The sequence below is a fragment of the Sapajus apella genome, unplaced genomic scaffold (genome assembly GCF_009761245.1).
Source record: "Sapajus apella isolate SASKATOON/1434 unplaced genomic scaffold, GSC_monkey_1.0 scaffold89, whole genome shotgun sequence".
NCBI lineage: Eukaryota > Metazoa > Chordata > Mammalia > Primates > Cebidae > Sapajus > Sapajus apella.
In genome coordinates, this window is record NW_022437029.1 from 8,328,417 (window position 1) to 8,339,122 (window position 10,706).

The 10,706-nt window shown below is 43.3% G+C and overlaps 1 non-coding gene across 1 annotated transcript; it reads left to right on the forward strand.

Annotated features, from left to right (window-relative positions):
• The first annotated feature begins 7,239 nt into the window (after positions 1-7,239).
• Positions 7,240-7,366, forward strand: LOC116534845. The gene has a single exon (XR_004261914.1). It is a non-coding gene; the product is annotated as a small nucleolar RNA SNORA72 (small nucleolar RNA).
• Positions 7,367-10,706: the final 3,340 nt, after the last annotated feature.

Below are 10,706 nucleotides of genomic sequence, written 5' to 3' on the forward strand. Positions count from 1 at the left end.
TGCACTACATCTCCAGAAGCAACTGGCCTTAAAGAATGCCAGAATCCCCTATGGAATCCTCAGTTGTGGCTGTAACTGATAAGAACCTTCCAGACTTAAGGTGCTATCCTATAGTTGCAATGTATGCTCTGAACCAGCAACCAAATAGGGCATTCTTTCTTGCTCGCTAGAAAACGTTGGTCCAGAATCCAAGAGAAGGAAGCGGAGCTAACATTCTCACTTTTCCACTGAAAAATGTCCCCTGTCCCCACAAAATCTATCTGCTTCCTGTGCCTGCAGCTTTGGGCTTTACTTTTCCAAAGCCTTTACTGTCTAGGAATGAATGCTTCCAGAGGGCAACTTAGCAATGGCCTCATGCTGTAAAACTTGAAACTGCTACCTTGCCACAACTCCAGGGGCCTCTATGGACCATCCTCGGTGACCATGACAAGGTTATCTGTTTGGTGGCGTAGATTTTAGTGGAGGAAGTTAGGGTTTACTACCAGCAGCCCCTGCTATGGCAGAACTGGCTGCTTTCTTCAACCATAGCACAGGTAATGAAGTTCCAGGGACTAGCTGTTTCCCTAGAAGCTTAGCCTAAAGGCAGATCCTCCAGCCCTCCAACAATTGTAAATACCAAGGAATTAGTGACAAATTCCTTTCCATTTAAACTGGCCATGTTAGTTCTGGTTATTTGCAACTGATCAATAAGTAAATGGTGGAAGCACATATTGGCAATATGCATCAAAAAACCCTTAAAACATGTATGCTTTTTGTTGCAGAATTCTCTTCTAGAAATAAATGGACAAGCACACAAAATTCATATGCACAAATGTATGTTTTTCTAACTTCAAAAAAAACTGAAGTTAACCCACTCACTAACAAATGGTAGTTGTTAAATAAATAAGGGTAATCAAAATGATCAAAATCTTCCCAGAAATGTCAGGATATTTTACCTTTCCATAAAGAAGAAAAATGTCATGGAATCTAGAGTGAATATGTGTTTTTCAAAGAAGATGCAATCCGTGAAGACATGTAGCTTAGCATTTAATTTTCCGTAAATGGTTATTCTTTTGTCTTATATTTGGAGAACAGGAGAAGAAATAGTGAATAGCGGGCAAGACTCTAAAATGCTTTGAATACAGCTTGCCAGATTCCCAATTAGAAAGTGAAATATGCATTTTTTAATCATTTAAATTAGGAACTAAAATTATAGCATACATTTCGGTCATTATCTATTTCACAACCATTTATTGAGTGCTGGGAAGACCAATACAGAAAAGACATGAGTCTGTTTTATGGAGAGTAGGAGGGAACTGAACTTTATGGCTAAATTTCAAAAGTTGGTCTTAATTGCACTGGTGCTCTCCTGGCCCTCACCCTCTCTGCCCAGCGGGTATGTTATAAGGAAGCTGCGTGTGATATCAGATGTGGTCACAGTTCAACTGTAACACATGACAAGTGTCTTCAATTCTTTATCTCCTGCGACATTTTAGATCTAAGGGTGTTGCCACATAACAACTTGAATATAATATTTTCCTGGTCTTTATTCATTCATTATTTTTATAGTTCAGGACTTTATTGACATGTTTATAGTACCCAAACCCATGTTGTCTTACCCTGGAAGCTGGCTGCCTTGGCACAGAGTAAATGCCAGTGCAATTTGAGTCATGTCCCGAGTTGTGAGCCCTTGGTCCAAGCGAGTTAGTTTCAGCTAATCGAAGCCTCCAATGCTATATTCCATGGCATACATCTTCAACTTCTGGGCATGCCTGAAGCTGAGCTGAGAGACATTGAAATCTACCTGTGCATTTGAAGCTGTAGAGGACCATAAACAAGGATTTCTCTAACCATTTTTAGGTATTAAAAACTTCCTGGGTCAGATTTTCTTAATCACTGATTTTGGTTGAAACCAAAATTTCACGAGGTGAAGAAAAGAACTGTGTCATCACAGTGTATTTGAATTTTGTTAAATCAACACTAAACAGTTGGAATGTAATATGGTTTGACTGTGTCCTCACCCAAATCTCATCTTGGATTGTAGCACCTATAATCCCCAGGTGTCATGGGAGGGACCTGGTGGGAGGTAATTGAATCATGGGGGCGGGTTTTTCCCATGCTTTTCTCATGACAGTGAATAAGTCTCCTGAGATTTGATGGTTTTATAAAGGGCAGTTCCCCTGTACATACTCTCTTGCCTGCTGCCACAGTAAGACGTGCCTTTGCTCCTCCTTCACCTTCCACCATGATTGTGAGGCCTCCCCAGCCATGTGGAACTGGGAGTCCATTAAGCCTGTTTTTCCTTTATAAATTACGCAGTCTCCAGTATGTCTTTATTAGCAACATGAGAACAGGCTAATACAGGATGTTATCAGGGAAGAAGCTGGTACAAACATCCACATTCTCTTCACAAGAACTGGGGTGCTTCCAGAAATAAAAGCATTTCCTCTACATTCACAGCTCCATTTTTCTTTTTTTTAATGACAACCAATTAGTATTTCTTTTTCACATAGCCTGAACCCTGCCCCATCCAAGACACGATTCCTATGCTTGAAGACATTCTAGCAGGGTGAAGAGGACTGAGACACAGATTCTAACATTGCATACAATTATTAAATTCCAGGCTATGAAGGCTCAATCTAGATGAGTCACAGAGATAGAGATGGAGAGACTGAAAAATCAATAGGGAATAGAGAAATAGGCTTGAGGGACAGACAAGATATAGACAGGCAAAGAGAGGAAATATGTCCCAGGCAGAGGGGGGCAGCAACCTCAAAGATTCTGAACTAAAAGTGATGCAGAGAGCCGGGAAGCACATTGAAGAGACTCTTCATGACTTCCCTCGTCCAAGTCCATTATTCAGAAATAACCAGTATGCTGTAATCCTACCATGTTCTGTGCTTCACACTTCTCCTAATTAATCCTCATAACAACACTTGGAAGTTGGCATTAGTACAAAAGAAAGAAACTGAGGCTCAGAGACGTGAAGCAATTTGGCCAAGGTCTACAACCGGCAACAGCTACAGTCAGAAGAACTGAAATCCAGATGGGTCCCACTTCAAATCCTGGGCTATTTTTCCCTGTCTTCACTGCCTCTCCAGTAGCAGCCTAATTTTCCATGCCATAAAACCTAAGTGTGAGGGGAATCTTTCTTGGCTGTCGTGGCTGAAATCAGAACCATCCTAATTTCACAGAAAGGTCCAGGTCTGACCATCTGATGAGAGTCTGCCCACTGCCAGGTTGTCCGAGGGCAGACCTTGCGGGGCACACTTGCTGATAATGGTTTCTAGGGTTGAGCCTCTCTCAGAGCTCACTGTGGAAGCCGGAGGTGCCTTCAAAGACACCTGCTTCAGCCTCTAAGCTACAAGAGAAGAACCACTCTCATTGCATCTCCCTCAGCACTTCAGGGAGCAGAGGAACTCATTAATGATCATGGCTGTGGTTGATACTGTCGTGGCAGTGCTGGGCAACCAGCCACTACTCTAATGCTGATGTTTGCTTAAGAATTCCATGGGCCAAGGAAGCCTTCTCTCTCTCCACACAGGCATCAGAAAGGGAATATTACTACACAGAGGAGATGTAGACAAGTTTAGTTATCTTATCACTCACTTTCAAAAACGGACTCTAGTCCCTACGCTAAAAATCTGCGAAATGAGAAAACCTATAATAAATTGATGGGATTTTTACTTTTAGCTAGGATGGCCATAGACTTTTCCAAAGCTGGACACTTCTAAGAGTGAAAGAGGGTAGCATTAATAAAACAACAGGTGGGGCCGGGCGCGGTGGCTCAAGCCTGTAATCCCAGCACTTTGGGAGGCCGAGGCGGGTGGATCACGAGGTCAAGAGATCGAGACCATCCTGGTCAACATGGTGAAACCCCGTCTCTACTAAAAATACAAAAAATTAGCTGGGCATGGTGGTGCGTGCCTGTAATCCCAGCTACTCAGGAGGCTGAGGCAGGAGAATTGCCTGAACCCAGGAGGCGGAGGTTGCGGTGAGCCGAGATCGTGCCATTGCACTCCAGCCTGGGTAACAAGAGCGAAACTCCGTCTCAAAAAAAAATAAAAAAATAAAAAAATAAAAAATAAAACAACAGGCATAAAATAGTCTTCCTTCTACCTCTCAGATTCTCTAGTAAAATTACCTTTTTAAAAACATATTAGTTGGCCACCCGGTAACTGCTATTAAATGCATTATAATGTGACTTAAAAGAAGGAACATAATCTGGATAAAGGTATGGAGATAGGAGGATATGTCAGCCCAGGGAAGCAACCACACTGAAGTTACAGTTGATGCGTAAGTATGTGTGATATGTCCAAACAGTAGTAACATTGACAAGTGCAAGGGGCAGAATACACAGAATAATTGATAGTACAAACAAGTATAATTTTGCCCAGATACCTTTGTCAAGAGAATTTATTTTCATATAGGATGGTGTTTGCTATACTTCTGGGTTTTCATTATTTGCAGGTAATACAGCAGTCGGGTTGCCAACTCTTAGCAATCTATTGCTACATAACAAACTGCCCCAAACCTTAGTGGCTTAAAACATAAACATCTATTATTGCATAGGTCAGGAATTCAGGAGTGGCCCAGCTGGGTGGATCTGACTCAGGGTGCCTCATAAAGTTGCAGCTGAGATGTCAGCTGAGGCTGTATCATCTGAAGGTTTGACTGGAGCTGGAGAGATCATTTCCCATGCTCACCCACACGCTGTCGGCAGTGGCCCTTGTTTCTTCCCTAGCTGTTCTTCACGATGTGAACTTCACCATAGGACTGCACACAAAATGGCAGCTTATTTCTCCCAGACCCAGTGATCCAAGAGAGAGTGACCGCAATAGAAAATAGTGCCTTTCAGAAACCAGTCTCAGCATTGACTATAATCACTTCTGCTATATTCTGTTGTTCACACAGACCAGCCCCGGTACCAATCCTATACTGTCATGCAAATACCACCATGTAGAGATCACTGGAGATAATTTTGGAGTCCAGCTACCACACCAACTTTTAACTGTGCTAATTTTTTAATCATCATCTGATATAACAATTATAAATAAATATAAATAAAATTTTGATTCTAAAATACTAAGAAAGATATAATGTTGGCATAGGACAATTTTTTACATTAAAACATAATACATTGTTTTATGTATGTTTTTACATAAAACATAATACATTTTCCTTATTTTTTAAATTTCACCAAGAATAATTATGTATCTACCTGTTTTATTTACCATTGCTTATCTCCCCAACTAGAACCGACATTTTATCTGTCTCATTGATATCCCCAGTGACAATATCAGTAACTGACATAAAGTAGAAGATGTATAAATATTTGTGGAATAAGTAAATGATGAATACTTCACTTTGGATTGGGAATTAGTAGCAGAATAGGTTTGGAAATAAAGATATTGGGACCCAATCCTGAGACATGCTTTTTGTTCAAAATAGCAGAACTGGTCCAGTTGACTACATTAAGAGCAAAATCAGGGCACACAGCCTCTATTTAGAGCAACAGACTGTAACAGAGGCAGAAAGAAAAGCCACCCATGAGAAAACAACCAAGAAACTTTTCTGTGACTTCAAAAGGTCAACCTTCTTCAGAATAACATTCATGAGATTAGCCTTTAGAGGGAACCAGGGTCAATGATAGGTGGCGACATTGAGAATGCAGTTCCTTGTCATTGGCTGAATTTCCATGCCTGATGGTACAATTAAAGCTACAATGGGTTTAAATCCTTACCCAGGGTCACAGAGCTGGATTCTAATGAGGTCAGTGGTTTCTCCCATTCCACGTTCTTTGATAGTCTTCACCACTGGAATCATTCCCATCCCCACCCCAACCCCCACCTTCACTACTCCCACTCCACGACAGAAAGGCTCAGCCCAGGGCAGCCATTGGCTCCACAGTACATTCGACTTCCCCTCAGCCCCACGCCCCAGGGGAGACCCAAGGAAGCTCACATCACCAGGACATCTCTAGTGACCCAGCCTCTTATTCCAGACAGGAAAAGGAGACAGCGCAAACATGAGCTCAGTGTTTTTTGCTGACTAATTCTTCCTCCCAAAAAAAGGCTTGGTAAATATGAGTTCGAACGTAACCTAAAGACTTGCTTAACAAAGGGGAAAACCCACCAGCATTTCTTAATTCGAACACACCTTGTGTTATGCAACAGGCATGTTCAAAAAAAATGAATTAATGTTAAGACACACACACTAGTAATTTAAATTCACTAGAGAGTTAGCTATTTAGAGGAACCCTGTTGTAAATCCTTTCACAAACTGAAGAACATTTAAGTAATTACCCTCTAATTTATGTGCTCTGTAAGGTCAACTATTTAAATGTCTGGTTTTCTTAATTCGAGACACACCCGCATGTGTCGAATGTCTTTAAAACTCATTATGGCTGACAAATGTATTTCTTTGTTTTCTTTAACAGACAAAACTGTATTTTGGTGAAATAGGCAGAGGATACCTATTATTCTGGCAACCGTTTAAATACTCGCTTATTGCAAAGAGGACTTCTATGGAGGTGATGGAGAAGGGATATGATCAAGAATCAAACTGTCTTACATTTAAGAACATACTGTGAACACATACAAGCGAAGTCTTTGTAATTTGTATGCAGTCCCTAAACCTCTGTAATTCATATTCACTGTAATCCTAATTTATTTAGTGGTTAAGCATGTGCTTTTATTTCTCAGTAAAGTTAACAAAAAAGCTGTCAACTAGTATAGGTTAATAACAGGAATAGTTTTAAATGTTTAAAATATTTGGGATATTAGAAAACGTTATTTAAAATATTCATTGGAGACGGAGTCTTGCTCTGTTGCCAGGCTGCAGTGCAGTGGCACAATCTCTGCTCACTGCAACCTCTGTCTCCTGGGTTCAAGTGATTCTTTCACCTCAGCCTCCCAAGTAGCTGGGACCACAGGCATGTGCCATCATGCCCGGCTAATTTTTGTATTTTTAGTAGAGACGGGATTTCACGATGTTGGCCAGGATGCTCTCGATCTCTTGACCCCGTGATCTGCCCACCTCAGCCTCCCAAAGTGCTGGGATTACAGGTGTAATATGTTGTCTTTTACATGCTGTTAAGCCAAGATCAACAGACTCAGTGAAAACTTCACTTCTCATTGGTGACAACATGGCTTTGCATGCTTGGTGTTTACTTGGTTGAAACGAATGTGCTGCGGAGGAATATACCAGAATTCACACGCTCAGAAGGAACACACACTGTGGAGTTGGAGGAAGCTGCTCCTGAGGATATCTTGCTGTTCTGATTTTATAACAGGACAGACTAAAGATTGGCTATATTAAGACCACTCACGTTTCCCCAGTCCTAATTCTTTCCCCAGGTCTGGTTTTATAAACACTGGTAATAAACCGTGTCAAGAAGGTGTTTGCCTATCAGTGTGAATAGCTTGGAAAGAAAGTCAGCAGGCAAGAGACGGTACTGCCAAGTTCTGAGAGCAAGGCTGCCAGTGCTGTGACCTAGCGAAGGGGCAGAGCCCCAGACACCAGACCAGGGCCACCACGCATGCCTGCAGGACCCCCATTCACCTGGAGTCCAGCACGAATGGCGCCCTCTAGAGCACCGTGCAGGGACGACCTCTCACACAGGTAACCCGCATCCCTGGAGGCGGACCACAGCCCTGCTAGTCCCTCCTCACAAGTTCAGTTCCACAAGAGAGTGGTCTAGATACTAGTTGAGGGAAGAGGATTGGTTTGACCCTTTCTATTTCAACCCGACCATACTCGTTAATACAAAATGCTAGCTACTCTAGACCGTGGAGCTTTCTAACTCTTCTAGGCCACTAGCAACTTCTCCACGCCAAATATCAGGGCTGCCTAGGGGATGTCACCTTCCAGGGTGAACCTAAGAAGTAGCTGGCAAGGCTGGAAACTGTAGAAGGAGCAATAGCCAAACAGCACAGTGCCGTTCACCTGACTCAGGCAAAGCCATGTGTTTTAAAAGTCTGAACTGTACTTTTAAAGGGGCCAGGTTCAAACTAGAGGCTGCCAAAAGCTGGCTGATATGAGGGGACATCAGGGGCCCATCTATAACACACGACAGCTTCCTAAGAGAGCGACACGCATACTCAATCTTGTAGATGAGTATGTTGATGGCTGCTTGATTCTTTTTGCTCCATGTAATAATAATATCATCATCATCATCATCACTGTCACAGTTGACAGATCTTTAGCCGTCACACATACCAGCAGTGTTCTGAGTGTTTTGCACACATTCATTTAGTGTAAAGCTCAAAATGAGTTGCACACCAACCCTCTGTGCATTCCTACCTCCAATCCTCACAACCTCCTGTCTTGTTCCAACCACTGCTGCGTGATCAGCTCCGATAGGCTGCATGCATTTCTGCACGGGTGCAGCCCTTCGAGACAGGCTCTGCTTCATGACTGCTCCTTGCACTTCTTAACTCCTTCCCCGGGGATTCCCTGGTGTCACAGGTGAACCCACAGAATCCTGCTCAGCACTCCCACATGTGCAACTGGGAAGTGCAAGGGTATTGTCCATCCAAGACACATTTCTGAGGCATGTGTCTTAAGGTCCCGGGCAGCAAGCGGCCCAGCCATGCACTGTGGTCACCTCAGTTAGTCCCTCCCACTCTCCAGGTTTCTCCCTCCCAGCTCTTCCCTTCTGTGCCCTAAGATCTCATTCCCATAAACTACTCACATGTTAACCTTTGTCTCATCCTCTGCTTTCAGGGGATCTAAGCTAGGATAGTTGGCTTTATGGAATGAATGTTTATGTCACCCCAAAATTCAGGTATTCAAGTCTTAACCTTCAAGGCGACTGCATATAGAGATGGGGCCTTTACGGGGTAATTAAGGTGAAATGAGTGCATAGGGGTGGGACCCCCAATCTGATAGGATTGGTGTTCTTATAAAAAGAGACTTCAGAAGGTGAACTACTCTCTCTCTCTCTCTCTCTCTCTCTCTTTCTCTCTCTCTCTCCCCCTCCCACATACAGGCACACAAAGAAGAGTTCATATGAGGACACAGTGAGAAGGCAGCTGTCACAGGAAACCAAGAAACCCATCACCTCTGGCAGCTCCTTGGTCTTGGATCTCCAGCCTCCAGAATGGTCAGAAGTACATGCCTGTTGTTCAAGCCACCCAGTCTGTGATATTTTGAATGGCGGCCCTAAGAGACTACGGTGATTGGTGAAAGGAGTATGCTCAGAATAAAATACTAGAGCTGGGCACTGACCAATCAATCAGATGGCCATAAAGATGCCACTGCTGTGGTGAGTGGGTTTGTACAATCAGTCCTCGCGACTCTTGTCTGTGATTGATTAGGATGGGGGACAGGTGATGGTGAAGCATCAGGTTAGTGACAATCGTTTAAAAGGAATCGACACATGTCATTCATTCTGCATGTATCACACCCATAAAATGAGCAACACCAACCTTGAACCCTGATGTAAGGTACGGACTTCAGTTCCTAACAATGTATCAATATTGGCTCATTCAGTTGTAACGAATGTACCCCTCTAATGCAAGACATTAATAATAAAAGAACTGTGCATGGGGGTGAAGGGAGGGGTACATGGGAACTCTCTATACTTTCATTTTTCCTGTAAATGTAAAATTATCCTGAAAATTCTATCAATTTAAAAGATAAAATACATTTGAATACGAGGTAGTAATAAAAAAAGAAAATGACAGGCTCAGATGAGTCAACTCTCACCTCAATGTGGACTCAAAATCACAGTCAAGGTCTTATGAAGAGAGGCAGAAGTGCATAGAGACTGCGTGCACAGGCAGGACGGGCCTGCTGTGTGGAAATCAGGGCACTCATAGGAAAGCATAGGTCCCTCAGACCTTGCAGAGGCCAGGGAGGCTGGTGAATGAGCTGAGTCTGAGAATCTTGAACGTCAGATCCGTTAAACTCTCTGTGCTGGCACAAGCAATGCCCTGCTCTCTGATGCAAGAGAGAAGCCTTCCTCACCTGGAAACCTGCAGACATCTCACCTAGAACGTGCTTCTCAGACGACCATGCCTGTCTTCCCACCCCATCCCCTTTGCCTCAGCAGAGGCTGTGTGAGAGAATAAAGTCCTTGATGTGAGTGGAAATGACTCATGCACTGAAAGGATGGCAGGACTTGGTGGACATGTGCCAGCAGAAACCAGAACACAGAGGCACAGGGCAATCAGGTTGTAGGGCTGGTTGGGGAGGAATTGTTGACATAGGCAATCACTTGTGAGTTCCCACACCTGCTTTTGATGGTTCCTTGAAGACAGGACAAAGTAAGTAATGACATACGGCAAAAAAAAAAAAAAAGGGGAAATGACCCAGTGCAGTGGCTCATTCGCATCTGTAATCCCAGCACTTTGGGAGGCTGAGAAGGGAGGGTAACTTGAGGCCAGGAATTTGAGACCAACCTGGGCAACATAAGGAGTTCACATCTCTACAAAAAACAAAATAAAATAAATGAGTGAGGCAGGGGTGGTGCAAGCTTGCAGCCCGAAGTACTGTTGCAGCTACTTGGGAGGCTGCGCTGGGAGGATGGCTTGGGCCCAGCAGTTCAAGGCTGCAGTAAGCTAAGATTGTGCCACTGCACTCCAGCCTGAGTGACAGAGAAAGAGAAAGAAATAAAGAAAAAGAAGAAAGAAAGAGAGAGAGAGAGAGAGAAAGAAAGAAAGAAAGAAAGAAAGAAAGAAAGAAAGAGAGAGAGAGAGAGAGAGAGAGAGAAAGAAAGGAAG